This window comes from Scardinius erythrophthalmus (genome assembly GCF_964197995.2).
Source record: "Scardinius erythrophthalmus genome assembly, chromosome: 24".
NCBI classification, from domain to species: Eukaryota; Metazoa; Chordata; class Actinopteri; order Cypriniformes; family Leuciscidae; genus Scardinius; species Scardinius erythrophthalmus.
This window is the reverse complement of record NC_138244.1, coordinates 8,659,332-8,674,645: the sequence shown is the minus strand read 5'-3', so window position 1 is coordinate 8,674,645 and position 15,314 is coordinate 8,659,332.

The window sequence follows — 15,314 nt, the reverse complement described above, 5'->3', positions numbered from 1 at the left end:
TTAAATGTTTGTATACAAACCACTTTAATATTACATTAATGTACCAACTGCATGGGTTTCTTTGAGATAGAATTATAAAATTTGTCAATACCCAGCCCTTTTTTTCATATGATTCTTTCATATAATTCTTAGTGCTTTTGCAGACATAATAGTATTTGTTAGATATCTATAAATAGATTTTTTTTTTTTTTCCATTGGCACAGTCAAACATACTTGGGCTAAGGTGTGTTCACAGTCTCCATGGAAGGAATATTTCCTGCCATCAAAAGTCTTGAAATGACCTTCACCGTAGATGGTACAGGTGCTGTAGCATGGCTTTTCTGTACAAATCCACATCCCGTTTGTGCATGTGCTGAAATATAGAAAACAATTCACAAATAAATACTGATAGAATGATAGCTTTATTGCAGTTATAGACATTTTTTTTGTATATTTACTTTTAATTAACAGTAAACACACTGGATCATGCTATGTGACATCTACACTTGTAGATGTGTGGCCAAACATTTGACTGGTACTGTAGATGTAAAATGATAAAACAAGCATGGCACTATGATAACATAGGTTATAACAGTTGCGATTGGCTCACCAGGTGTTACAGTCCTGCTGAACTTGGACCCCAGGTGAATAGGTGACTCCATTGTGGGTACAGTTACAGTTTTCCCTCTCCACACACCCACCTTTGCCATCAGCCAGAAGGCCGTCTGGACACATACACCCTGATACACACCCTGTGCTCACCTATTGACAAGACAAATTTGTTAAACCAACTTTTCCCTGCAAACTTCTAATGTATTACAAGATTTGCTATTTCATATTATCTATATCAGGGTTTTGCACCATTTAGAAATGGCGTGAGAATGCCTGCATTTGAATTGAAAATAAGCAAACTGGATTTTTTTGAAAGTTCATTTAAATATCAAAACTGCTGTGACTTTTCATTTCATTCATCCCTTTTTTTCATGTATTCCACTTATTCCAACTCACGCAGTTATTTGGGTCTTGTTTCTCACATGTCCTCTGACACTCTGTCCCTTTTTCTCCAGGATATGAGCATTTGAAGAATGTCATCGGAGCCTCACACTCTAAAAACACAATAAGCACATATATGAGATTATTAGCCAAAATTATATGACAAAAAATTAGCCTACATCATACGAGTGATGCCTCAAGTTTGAATTTAGAAGGTGGTAAATTGTGGAAGTACTAGTTTTAGCTCACCTGTTTCACTGGAGCACTGCAATATGCCAAGGTTACAGGTGCTGTATTTGACGAAACAGTGCAAAAATTACTAAAAATCCACCATCAAGAGTTAATAATGCAGGTCAATATTGTTATATGGGTGTATGCCTTTGGGACGTGCGACGTCTAAAATCATTTTAAACTGCATTTTGCAGCAATTATAATGCTTCTAATTTAACAAATATATATTTTTCATTTGGCAGTACAGGGCTGTTGAGTGAAAATGGTAAAGAAAAAAGTTTATGGATACATTATGCATGTTAAACTGCTATTTATACCATTTAGAACCATCTTTGTAGTACACTGCTGATGGCTCTATGACTTGGTTCTCATTGTAACAAGGACACTGGTCAGCATGTACACATCTGTCTTCTTCATTAAGGTATGTGTCCTTAGGACAGACACAGCCGTCTACAGGTGTGAAGGACCCTTGGCAGGTGTTATCATGTACACTGAGAGATCGGCAGGTGCTTCCACAGCTGGTCACTCCGTAAGAGTACTTCATGTTTCCTGTACACTCCGAAATCATGTCTATATAGCAAGAGACAAACAGAGGCAAATAAACAAAGTACACATATAAATATTTGTTTGAATGTGTACTTTATAAAGGTCTCACCACAGGGTTCTGAATCCATCCAGTCCTGGAGAATGACTCCTTTGGCAGCACATGCGTGGGCATAAGTGGACACGGCCGCACACATACACTTCTTAATATCTAAACACTTGCAGGTGTCATAGACGCACCACTGCAGAGAAAAAAACAGATTGAATGCATGCATTAAGGAACACAATTGCACAGTAAATTTCAGAAGAGAAGAGTTTTTTTTATGTACAAAGACTTACTTGGTAGTACATCTCAGGATCTATTTCTGAGTGACATACGGAAAAGGTCCCATTTGGGTTTGTGAGACGGGAACACCAGTCTTTCGCACGTTTCTCTACAAGAACAAAAACAGGAGATTTGCTTATTTACTTTGCTTAGCATGGCAGAATTTAAAATGTTGTGATTTTTTTTCTATTATGTCAAGAAAATAATGAAATCATCACTGTAACATGAATATTGTGAGTGTGTTGTTCTTATTTAATGCAGTAAGCACCTGTGTCTATATTCAGGCTGCAGGGGTTGTCAAATGTGATTTCAAGATCTGGACAACCGTTTTTCCAAAAGTTAACAAAGGTGGTTGGTGTGCCCTCTATCATGCCTGATCCAGTTTTAAAGTCGTCTGTTTGGACGTCGTTATAGTTTCCACACAGACCTGAGAGGAACATGGTCAAAAGTAGTTCATTAGAAATCTATTTCCTACAAATAAAAAATGACTTTTTCAGAAAACAATATACATATTTCAAATCTGCAGTATTTTTTTCCCAACTTACCACTCATTTTCCCTTTCTTTTCAGTGCTGGCTACAATATACAACTGCATGACTGGAGCCAACTGGATCTCTAGACGAAGACTCTTCATATCAGCAATAATGAAGGAGGAAGAGGGCTGGAAGATGCTCACAGGACCTGGGACAAAAAAAAACAAATATTGAAAAAGGAAGTTATTTTTATATATAATGATGACACAAAATAAAAAGTTCCCATATATTTGTAAAAACCCACCTATGGTAGCAGGAAGTACATATGGACTGATTCTATCCACTGCAACAGTTCCAGTGGAGGAAAAACTAATCTGTTTTATTAGTAGAACATCAAGAAAGATATATCATTATTATTATTAAGACTGTATTATTCTTTCTCATAGTAGTCAGTATTATTATTAGCAAGAATTAATAAATTATTTGTAATTATTTAAACCCAGTACTTACAGTGGTCCCCGAGATGACAAGGGTCACTGAATTTAGACATGTGTCTGTTCGGGTCGGATCACACTTTGCCAGATTTCCCACGACAGCAATATCACTGTCATTAGAGTGCTGGAATAAAAAAAGGACTGTATGAACCTCCAAATTATATATAATGATTCAATATAAATTATAATGCACCCGCTTTCCTGATTTCTAAATAAACCATGTGAATAAAAGTACAAGTGAAGACTTTCATTGATCTCGCCCTGACAGAAAATATCTGTGGATCATCTGATATCCTGACAGACCTTAGTGAGGATGTAGTCACAGTTCCCGCTGAAGGTGAAGCTCTTTCCATCATAAGTGGTGACGTGAGACCCTCCCACAACAGAGCAGATTCCGGGACATTCCAGGTTTGTACAGGTCCAGTGTCCCGCGGCACACACACTGACACAGAATGGCATGAGTGTTAGCATGGGGAAATGTATGAAGGAATTTAAATGTGACTAAAATATTTCAATTAAAATGTTACCATTTTTTACAAGCTTGTTGGTAAGAGTCTCCTGGTTGATATACTGTGCCATTGTGATCACATGGGCACTGGTTCACAGGAACACAGCCACTCTGACCAATGTCGTCTTCCACGGTGCCTTTACAAAAAGAAAGCCAGACAATTGCGTAAATGTGTTTTCTAGGGCATCAGATATATTTTTTGAGAGCTGATGAGTTAGAGTATGTACATGCTGGTTTCATTGATTATACACTACCATTCTAAAGCCCAGGGTCAGTATGAAAAAGAAATGTATACTTTTATTCAGCAAGGATGGATTAAATTAATAAAAAATGACAGTAAAGACATTTATAATGTTACAAAATATTTATATTTCAGATAAATGATGTGCTTTTGAACTTTATTAATCAAATAATCCTGAAAAAAAGTAATTGTAACACTATTTCACAATATTACTGTTTTATTGTATTTTTAATATAAAAAATGCAGCCTTGGTGAGTATAAGAGACTATAAACCTTGTCTCCTATTATAAATTGTTACCTTCAGGGCAGAAACAGCCATCCACACAGTGTTCTTTACACATTTGACTTGCTTTTGGATCTTTGCAGGTGTTCTTGCACGGACTTCCACACTCCATGTATTGCATGTTTAGAGGACATGACTTTGCTGCTCCACAGAAGAACATATGAAAACATAACAAAATTGTTCCTCTAGATAATTGTATAACATTTGTTTTTACAGAGCATTTTTCTGTATTTACTTGTCCTACAATGGTCCTGCTAAAAAGGTAACACATCAATGCAGAAAATATAATGTGTCTACTTCAAAAGCGTACTTTTTTATTCATTTTTTGTGTTATTTTAGGCAGTTTTAGATATTATTATATAATATATTATTGGGGGTTTCTTCTTGAAAAGCTTTATTTATTTGTGAGAAAATAAATATGTTTCATTCTTGGGTTAACTGTTTCCTTAAGTTACATTTTTCACTCCATCATAACTAATTTCATCTTCCAGAAATGATACTCACGACAGAGCTGCTCTGTCCTCCATGTTCCTGGTTTTCCTCCAGCATGTGTGCACTGTCGTGAAATCTCCGTGAGTGTGTTGCAGAGACAGTCGTGATTGCCGTAACATCGACACAGGTCGTTCACACAGGCTTCTTCAAATGACCTCATGTCCATCACATTGTAACAGTCGCTAAACCCTGGACTGCTGAGATACTTAAGGCAAACACTTGTCTAGGGGGAAACAATATATAATTTAAGAGCACTGTCTCATTGCAACCAATGTTTCAATCAGTAAATGGTTGAATTTAATATGGAATTTCCCATTGTTTTATTTTAAGAGGGCACCCAAAATCTGAACAAGAGAACAACATTGATTTGGTCTCATACCTGGTTGCATTGATCAGTGGGTTGAAGTGGAACTTCCTCACAGGTTTCAGCCGAAATTGACACCTTCCATGAGGGCGAACCTGAGAAGGATTCAGATGAACAAGTTACACTAATCCTATCTTTAAGTCAGTGGTTCTCAACCAGGGGGCCTCAACACACTTCCAAGGAGGCTTCAAGATGACCCTTGTAAGCCTTTAGGAAGGTAAAGTTGGACCCACTACTACTAATAATAATGATCTCACTGTTTGTATGGGAGTTTTTAGAGATTCAGTATGTGTCTATTGGTCACCTACCTTGCTGTATTTAACTCTTTATAAGAAAAACTAGGCATTAATGAGGTTTACCGGGAACAGGGATATCATCGGCCTTGTTGCCATTGAAGTCTCCACAGAGTCCACAGGTCTGACCTTGATACTTCTCAGGAAGTTCAATCTGGGGAACATCATATAACAACAACTCTAATATCAGAAGTCTGAGATCAAGTTTCAAGATAAAATAATGTGTGCACAGAGATGTTGAATCATACCGAGAGAGAGTTGTCTTCCTCCCAGAAGACAGTCACTCCATGTTTGTTTGAGATCTTGACACTTGTTGAACTGCCCTCGATTTTAATTCCGTTATTATAGGTCGGAACAAACACCCTGTCAAAGCAATTAAAAAAATAATAATAATTCAACATTACGGAAAAAATAATAATGTTTTCCAGTCTAAAATTTCATAAACTTAAAGTAAATTTAGTTGAAATACTGGTTAAGAGAAATATTTTATAAGAGAATATATCTTGAATTAGGATTTTTTTCCTAACCCCAGTTTTTGATTATTTGATTCATTAAAGCATAAACCTCAAAACATGTAGTTACATTTATGCTTAAAATAAGACATTTATTTACATATATTCTTAATATCTAGCACAAAAAGATCAATTATGTATTATAATAGTATTATTTATAAAATACTGAAATACCAGATGAAAAATGCTCATATTAAGAAAATGTATGTGTGTGCTTTTGCTGTATAGTACTCAAATGAACTCACATTTCTTCTCCCATAGTGATGTCGCCATTAGTGAGTTTGATGACTGTACCTTCCAGCTTTATTGTGACTGTGCTAAAAGTGATTGAGTCATTCACAATCTCTCTTTGCATTTGGATGTTAAAGTCAGAAGCTGTGCTGTCACACATCACCGCCAGAACGTAGTTGCACGTGTCTGGCACTTGAAAGAAATGACCATCAAATGTCTTGAAGTGGAAATTTCCCCATGTGCTGCAGATCGTGGACTGATGATCAGGATTCGGTTCAGCTGAATCAAGAGAGAAAATGTATAAATGTGTGAGTTGTACTAAACACTTCTCTTGAATACACAATTGAAGGTGAAGTGCATAATTTCTATGCCATTAGTGGCACCAAACAAAATTTGGTTGTGCTAATATTGCTAAAACATACTAAGCAATGTTTTGATTGCACCACCTACTATTTGAGGGAATAAGCCAATGAATAACTTATAGTTGTCTCTCAGAAAATCTTTTCTCCTAAAGTGTAAAATGTTGTATAGGCCTACACTAATTACTAACATTTTAATCATCATAACATGAGAAATCAAATTTGCCTTGATCTTTTGACATATAAGAGGTCTTTGTATCATTAAAACATCCTGCAAGTTTCAGAGCATTTATTTTAATCAAGCTCCAAAAACGACTCGTTTGGATATTGTGATATCTGTGATATGCATACATTTGCATACTTGCATTGCAAGACATTGATGAATAGTTATATAACATCGCACCATAGGCCCTGCCCACTGGCCTACACTGTATGTGAGTGTCGCGTCGAGTTGAAAGCAAACAGAACCCATTATAATCACAGACGCTGTCTACACTGGATACAGTTTACAGATCTGCGCTCAGTTTCTGACACTCGAGTCTGTCGACAACAGGACAAATGTAAGAATGAAAGAACGTTCACTTTGACGTGTCCAGTTTAAACAACTTGTTTGCGTCTCTGTATAAGTGGATGGTTTATATTAATGGCGTCCCGGATCATGTCAGAGGATTATATGTTTGTTCGGAGCATTTTGTTTTAAAAACGAGGCACTGTCTAATGGAGAGTTCACAAAGAAACTTTTGTTAAAAGATGAAGTAGCAAAACTGTATTGGATCTGATTGCAGCTGCATCACAAACTGTAAGCAAATTATTTCATAATGCTTTGTCTGTAAATGACGGTTAAATGGATAATGTTTTAATAACACATACTAGCGTGCAATAGCAAGTGGGTGTTTATACTGTTTCCTATGTAATGACATTAGCCAATCATAACAGTGGCCGTTTACTGACACCCCTTAAAAACTGAACATTTCTGACAGAGAGTCAAAATGAGGGTTGAGAATAATTGTTTTTCCGCATGTATGGTGGATTAACCGTATGGGCGATTGGACAAGTGCCCAGGGCCACCACGCAAATATTTCTTTCTCTTTTAAAACAAGTGGTTCATTCTTAAATGTATTTCTAGCCTATAGGCTATATATACCCTTTCATCAGAACGTTCTAAATTCCCTGAATGTTTTGTTTAAAGTTTATTATTTTATAAGGTTTTTTTTTGTGGGCGCGCGATCTACCGTCAGATTCGAACTACTGCGTGAGCACGCGCGTTTCATTTCAATGAACATATTACACTAGCGTGTCCACTGGCACAGAGTGCTTTTTTTCATTTACTTTCAATCGAAATGAAACTGCCTCGTGATGTTCATGTAGGCTATGTGTGAATCCACTACAGAGCATCAGCCTTGCACTTTCACGTTGTACTGCAAAAAAGTTGCAGAAAGTGAAAGAGTTTTTAAATTGTATTTTCAGTTCAAAACCATATAGCTATACAGATGTTATTGTCAGACCAGTCTAAAACCTTGGCATGTTTGCATTTCATTTTTCAATTTTCTAGATGTTGTTCAGTTTTTTTTTAAATAATATTTTGCAGCAATAATATTTGCAATAAGATTTTGCAGCATTGTTCACCTGGTTACTCTAGGTGTCAGTGCCGAAAGTTGGGTTGATGTCAGAACCCAACGTCAGATTGACGTTATATTTTGGTTGGAAAAGAAGAACCCAACGTCAGACTGACGTCAACATCCGACGTTGGATTTTTGGTTGGAAAAGAAGAACTCAACATCAGACTGACGTCAACATCCGATGTTGGACAGACGTTGGATTTTGGTTGGAAATTAAAGTTGGGTTGACATCAGAACCCAACGTCATATTGACGTCATACAGACAGATTTTGGTTGGAAATGAAAGTTGTAATAATAATAGTAATAATAATAATAACTGAATGTATTACTATGGGCACTCTAGGTGTCAGTGCCCAGGGGCACCAAAGAGTCTTAATCTGCCACTATATATATTTGTTTTTGTGTGAATTTTTTTTGTACATTATAAGTTAACCTCAAGGAATATATATTAAAACATTTTTTGCATGTATATTAAAAAGAAAGAAAGAAAGAAAGAAAGAAAGAAATAGTAACATCATACCGGTAGTGATCAGCACACTTGTCGTGGGGAATGCTAAAAACAGAAAAAGACAGACGTTGTCATTTTTTGTCACGTACTTGAAAAATTACATTCACAATATTCTACAATCACTCTTTCTACAATACTCTTTGCAAATATAATACCTAAAAAAAGCTTAGCTAAATGGTAATGATTTGGCTGTTTGAATTGCGTGAATAATAGTTCAATCGAAACTTGAACATACTTTTTGTGTCATAAGTGTAATATGTATGTCCATTTAGACATACAGTACATAAAGCACCAGTTCTATTTGGCATCTGTTAAATAAGTGTGTTGCTTTATAGTTTATTTATGAATCAATAATTAGTACATCTTATACAGTATAATGCCATATTCACCTGCTGTTGTTGGATAAATAAAGTCCATAGAACCTGCCATAGCTCCATAATCGCTCATAAAGTCTTTAAACAAAGAAAGACAGATACAGTCATATTGTGTAGCTAATATTGTGAGCGTTTCTTGCAGTAACTGATCATTTTTTATTTTTCTAACCTGCTTGTACGGACTGCAGCCCCACCAGTAGAACGACCCATCTCAGCATCCATATCTGGGACATCCTCACAGTCCCTGTGGAGACATCCATCCTCAAGAGCTAAAGTGTGCTGTCTAGCAGCACTAGCTCTTTTATACTAGCTCTTAGTTTACTTTGGGACCATCTATTCTGTGATCAGAAGGTGGATCCTAGGCTTATACATTATTATGGCATGTTATCTTTCAATTGAATAAGAATAGCTGTGTTTGAGAGTAAACATTGTTAATGCAAACCCTGGTGGCAAAAAAACACTTTCTGTCACTCAAAGCATAGTGATTATCTCTGTTATCATCTCAAATTAAACAAGGATGTGATGGTTGGTTTGATTGTACCAATTTCGACAATTTGTAGAGACGCACTGTAAAATTCACGCCCTAAATGTTTACCTTGCATTTACATTTAAGGCATTTGAGAGACCCTTGTGCTTAGCCAATGTTATAAAGTTATCTGCTGGAAAAGGTTTTTTGAAAGTTTTAAAAAGATAATCAAGCAATCAATTCTATATTTTTGCATGTTTATATTTTTTTTATTTAAAATCAAGTGGCTTCAATCTCTTCATTTTGACATTGCTTCAAAAATAACTATCTTAATACAATAAATCGAATTTTGTTTATCTTGTATGTGTTACTTAACCTATAAAACTAACTTGCGAGATTCATATTATTAATAGTCGTCTTTCTGGGTGGTTTGTCATTAAATCCTCTGTAAACACAGCAGGTGTTGTGATGATCGCAGGCGTAATAGTGCAGCTTTAAGCAAAGAGCTTTAAGTCCCATTCACACCAATGACGATAACTAGGCCTAAGTTTTAATAAACCTTCTAATTTTATTAGAATTGGGATGTCCACACCACAACTATAACGATAATGACGCAGAGGTACGATATTTCTTTGGAATCACTTTTTTCAGCTAATGGGTGGTAAAAACCAACATTGACATTCAGTCAGAATCCACCTTTTTTAATGAGCTCATAAGTGGCAGACAACAAAACTGCAATGTGCGCATATAATAAACAAACGTTAATATGCGTCGGTGTAATGTTTCACCACTGAATAAAAAATAAAATAGGCAATTGCGAGTTTACATCTCACAATTCTGACTTTTTTCTTTAGAATTCTGTGATATAAACTCACAATTCTGACTTTTTTCTTTAGAATTCCGTGATATAAACTCACAATTCTTACATTTTTCTTTAGAATTCCGTAACATAAACTCACAATTCTGACTTTTTTCTTTAGAATTCCGTGATATAAACTCACAATTCAGACTTTTTTCTTTAGAATTCCGTGATATAAACTCACAATTCTGACCTTTTTCTTTAGAATTCCGTGATATAAACTCACAATTCAGACTTTTTTTCTCAGAATTGTGTGATATAAACTCACAATTCAGACTTTTTTCTTTAGAATTCCGTGATATAAACTCACAATTCTGACTTTTTTCTTTAGAATTCCGTGATATAAACCCACAATTCAGACTTTTTTTCTCAGAATTGTTTGATATAAACTCACAATTCTGACTTTTTTTCTCAGAATTGCGTGATATAAACTCACAATTCTGACTTTTTTCTCAGAATTGTGTGATATAAACTCACAATTCTGACTTTTTTCTCAGAATTGGGAGATGAAAACTCACAATTGTGAGAAAATGTTTCGAATTGTAAGAAAAAAGTCAGAATTACAAGATATAAATTCCCAATTGCAAGTTTATTTCCCGCAACTCTGAAATTATAACTAGCAATTGTGAGTTTATACCTCACAATTGAAAGAAAAAAAGTCACAATTTTCTTTTAGTTTTTTTTTTATTCCGTGATAGTATGAAAGATAATTGGCAAAAAGATAATTGCGACTTTTTTATCTCACAATTCTGACTTTTTTTACTCACAACTGGGAGTTTAATTCTCGCAATTCTGAGGAAAAAAGTCAGAATTGTGAGATATAGGGCCCTATCTTGCACCCAGCGCAATTGACTTTGTACACCGACGCATGTATCATTCCTATTTTGCACCCGCGCAAAGCGCGCTTTTCCCTCCACAGAAGCACGTCGCTAAACTAGGGAATGAACTTGCGCTCCCTGGGCGGTTCGGCGCAAAAAAGGAGGCGTGTTCCAGCGCAAACGTTCCTTTATGCTATTTTGCAGGTTTAGAAAACAATTGCGCCACTAACCAGGAAAAAATAGTTTAAAGTCAGTGGCGCGCGTTGCGCATGTTATTCATATCATATGCTATTTTAAGACCAACCCCTTTTAGATTTGCGCCTGGCGCAAGAGTCATTTATCCCGCTGGGAAAATAGCAACAGCGCCAAGACCCGCCCACAAAGTTACTTGCGCTTTGCGCTTTGACACTTGCGTTTCAGATCGTTAAAATAGGGCCCATAAACTCGCAATAGTTTGAGGTTATGTCGCTAGCGAGATTCATATTATTAATAGTCGTCTTTCTGGGTGGTTTGTCATTAAATCCTCTGTAAACACAGCAGGTGTTGTGATGATCGCAGGCGTAATAGTGCAGCTTTAAGCAAAGAGCTTTAAGTCCCATTCACACCAATGACGATAACTAGGCCTAAGTTTTAATAAACCTTCTAATTTTATTAGAATTGGGATGTCCACACCACAACTATAACGATAATGACGCAGAGGTACGATATTTCTTTGGAATCACTTTTTTCAGCTAATGGGTGGTAAAAACCAACATTGACATTCAGTCAGAATCCACCTTTTTTAATGAGCTCATAAGTGGCAGACAACAAAACTGCAATGTGCGCATATAATAAACAAACGTTAATATGCGTCGGTGTAATGTTTCACCACTGAATAAAAAATAAAATAGGCAATTGCGAGTTTACATCTCACAATTCTGACTTTTTTCTTTAGAATTCTGTGATATAAACTCACAATTCTGACTTTTTTCTTTAGAATTCCGTGATATAAACTCACAATTCTTACATTTTTCTTTAGAATTCCGTAACATAAACTCACAATTCTGACTTTTTTCTTTAGAATTCCGTGATATAAACTCACAATTCAGACTTTTTTCTTTAGAATTCCGTGATATAAACTCACAATTCTGACTTTTTTCTTTAGAATTCCGTGATATAAACTCACAATTCAGACTTTTTTTCTCAGAATTGTGTGATATAAACTCACAATTCAGACTTTTTTCTTTAGAATTCCGTGATATAAACTCACAATTCTGACTTTTTTCTTTAGAATTCCGTGATATAAACTCACAATTCAGACTTTTTTTCTCAGAATTGTTTGATATAAACTCACAATTCTGACTTTTTTTCTCAGAATTGCGTGATATAAACTCACAATTCTGACTTTTTTCTCAGAATTGTGTGATATAAACTCACAATTCTGACTTTTTTCTCAGAATTGGGAGATGAAAACTCACAATTGTGAGAAAATGTTTCGAATTGTAAGAAAAAAGTCAGAATTACAAGATATAAATTCCCAATTGCAAGTTTATTTCCCGCAACTCTGAAATTATAACTAGCAATTGTGAGTTTATACCTCACAATTGAAAGAAAAAAAGTCACAATTTTCTTTTAGTTTTTTTTTTATTCCGTGATAGTATGAAAGATAATTGGCAAAAAGATAATTGCGACTTTTTTATCTCACAATTCTGACTTTTTTTACTCACAACTGGGAGTTTAATTCTCGCAATTCTGAGGAAAAAAGTCAGAATTGTGAGATATAGGGCCCTATCTTGCACCCAGCGCAATTGACTTTGTACACCGACGCATGTATCATTCCTATTTTGCACCCGCGCAAAGCGCGCTTTTCCCTCCACAGAAGCACGTCGCTAAACTAGGGAATGAACTTGCGCTCCCTGGGCGGTTCAGCGCAAAAAAGGAGGCGTGTTCCAGCGCAAACGTTCCTTCATGCTATTTTGCAGGTTTAGAAAACAATTGCGCCACTAACCAGGAAAAAATAGTTTAAAGTCAGTGGCGCGCGTTGCGCATGTTATTCATATCATATGCTATTTTAAGACCAACCCCTTTTAGATTTGCGCCTGGCGCAAGAGTCATTTATCCCGCTGGGAAAATAGCAACAGCGCCAAGACCCGCCCACAAAGTTACTTGCGCTTTGCGCTTTGACACTTGCGTTTCAGATCGTTAAAATAGGGCCCATAAACTCGCAATAGTTTGAGGTTATGTCGCTCAATTCTGACTTTATAACTCACAATTCTGACTTTTCTCAGAATTGTGAGATGTAAAGTCCAATTCTGAAGAAAAAAAATCACGTAATTCTGACTTTAATCCTCGCAATCATGAGTTTATACCTTGCAATTGCGGAAAAAAAAAAGTCAGAATTGCGAGCTGTCCACTTGCAATTGCGAGAAAAAAAGTCAGAATTGCGAGCTGTCCACTTGCAATTGCGAGAAAAAAAGTCAGAATTGCGAGCTGTCCACTTGCAATTGCGAGAAAAAAAGTCAGAATTGCGAGCTGTCCACTTGCAATTGCGAGTTAAAAAGTCGCTTTTTCATTTTTTTAAATCTGTGGCGGAAACAAGCTTCCATAGTTGTGGTGTATTAGGATGGGCACCGGAAAAGACAATTAAGATTCTTGAGATGGACCCTTCACAGACTGTGATGATGCATTTCCACATTTATTAATCTACATTTATAACACTTTATAATACTTTGTGTTATATTACCTTAGCATGAAATTACAGAAAAATGGTTAACGCTGCTTAATGTTTCAGAAATTATGGTAAATGAATTACATGGCAAATCTTTCTCTCTGACCAACGTAATCAATCTCTCAATATTTTGTATTTTTGTAAATTCATAAATGCTATAGTATATTGTTGTAGTTTCCATTCACCACTATAGGTTAAATGAGTTTACCCAACTACAGTATGACTTCTACTTCTAAAAACCCTGGAAATGTAAAAAAGCGTCTTTTTTTTAGCTTTTCTTGTTGTTATTGTACTTGATGTCAAAATTTTATGTGTTCACAAATCACTGTCTTTGATTAATTCAAAATATAAGCTAGGCTACAATATAAGCAAGCCATAAATACAAAAACTTTTATAAGCTAGCCCAAACATTTATGACCATTATTTGATCCACTAGTTAGCATGCCAGCAGCTAGGATATACTATTAAGCCTTGTCTGTTTGACATGTTTGAAACCTAATCCTCTGAAACCCGTTACGATTGATTGAAGATAAGACCTATGTTTGTCGTTGCCTCCAGAGACATTTGGATGTTTAAACATTTCCTTTCCATTACCTTGTTGATTCTCTATCATCATCCTACTTATATTTAAAGTGATGTATGGGGATTAAATGTTGATGCTCACTGAATGCAAATCAAGTTCCGTTTTTTATTTTTTTATTATATTTTTATCATTATTATTATTACATTTAAAATAATGTTTATTATTATTTTTTATATATAATTATTATTCAAAAAGTGAAAAGTAGGCCATAGTGCTCTAGGCACAAACCCCGCAAACATTGTGAAAGTGTCAATAGTGATTCATAGAAACGATTTCTGCCTTCCGAGAAGAAAGGACTTTTACAGTAATTCCTTCAGGAAATGCAAATCTGGTTTTAAAATGTGTAATCGAAATTCAACCAATTGTAAAGATGTTCAAACACTTTGTTTGCTGATGATTTTGTTCAGTCCTGAATCATAATGAGTTTCATAATGTCAAACAGATTAACTTGCCACATACATTTACCAATTGTATTTTATATATAGTCTATATAAACATATAAAACTATATTTTTATTTATATCAAATAAAAATACTCCCTCTGTGCCGGGAGCAGAGCTCATTTGCATTTAAAGGGATACACATGCGTTTTTACTGACCCTCAGAAAGGTACAATGCTGTAAAAAAAATTATACGTGGAGTATTTTGAGCTAAAACTTCACACACACACTCTGGGGGACAACAGAGACTTATTTTACATATATGTTTTACAAAACAAAAGTAAATCTTGAATTATATTTTCCATTAAAAAATCCCTATCGAAGTTGTGTCCTCACTTTTTTTAAATTGGGTGACACTTTATTTTAAGGTGTCATTGTTACAGTTTAATTATATATTTAAGTACACTGTAATATTAATTCACTACATGTACTTACTATAGTGTTAGGGTAGGATTAGGATTTGGTTGGGTTAGTTGCATGTAATTGTGCATAATTTACTGCTATTACTAAGTACATGTAAAATAAAGTAAAATAAATAAATAAATAAATAAATTATAATAATAATTTATGTTACCATAGATTGTAACCTTTGTTTTGCATATGGGGAATTACTGTCACCAT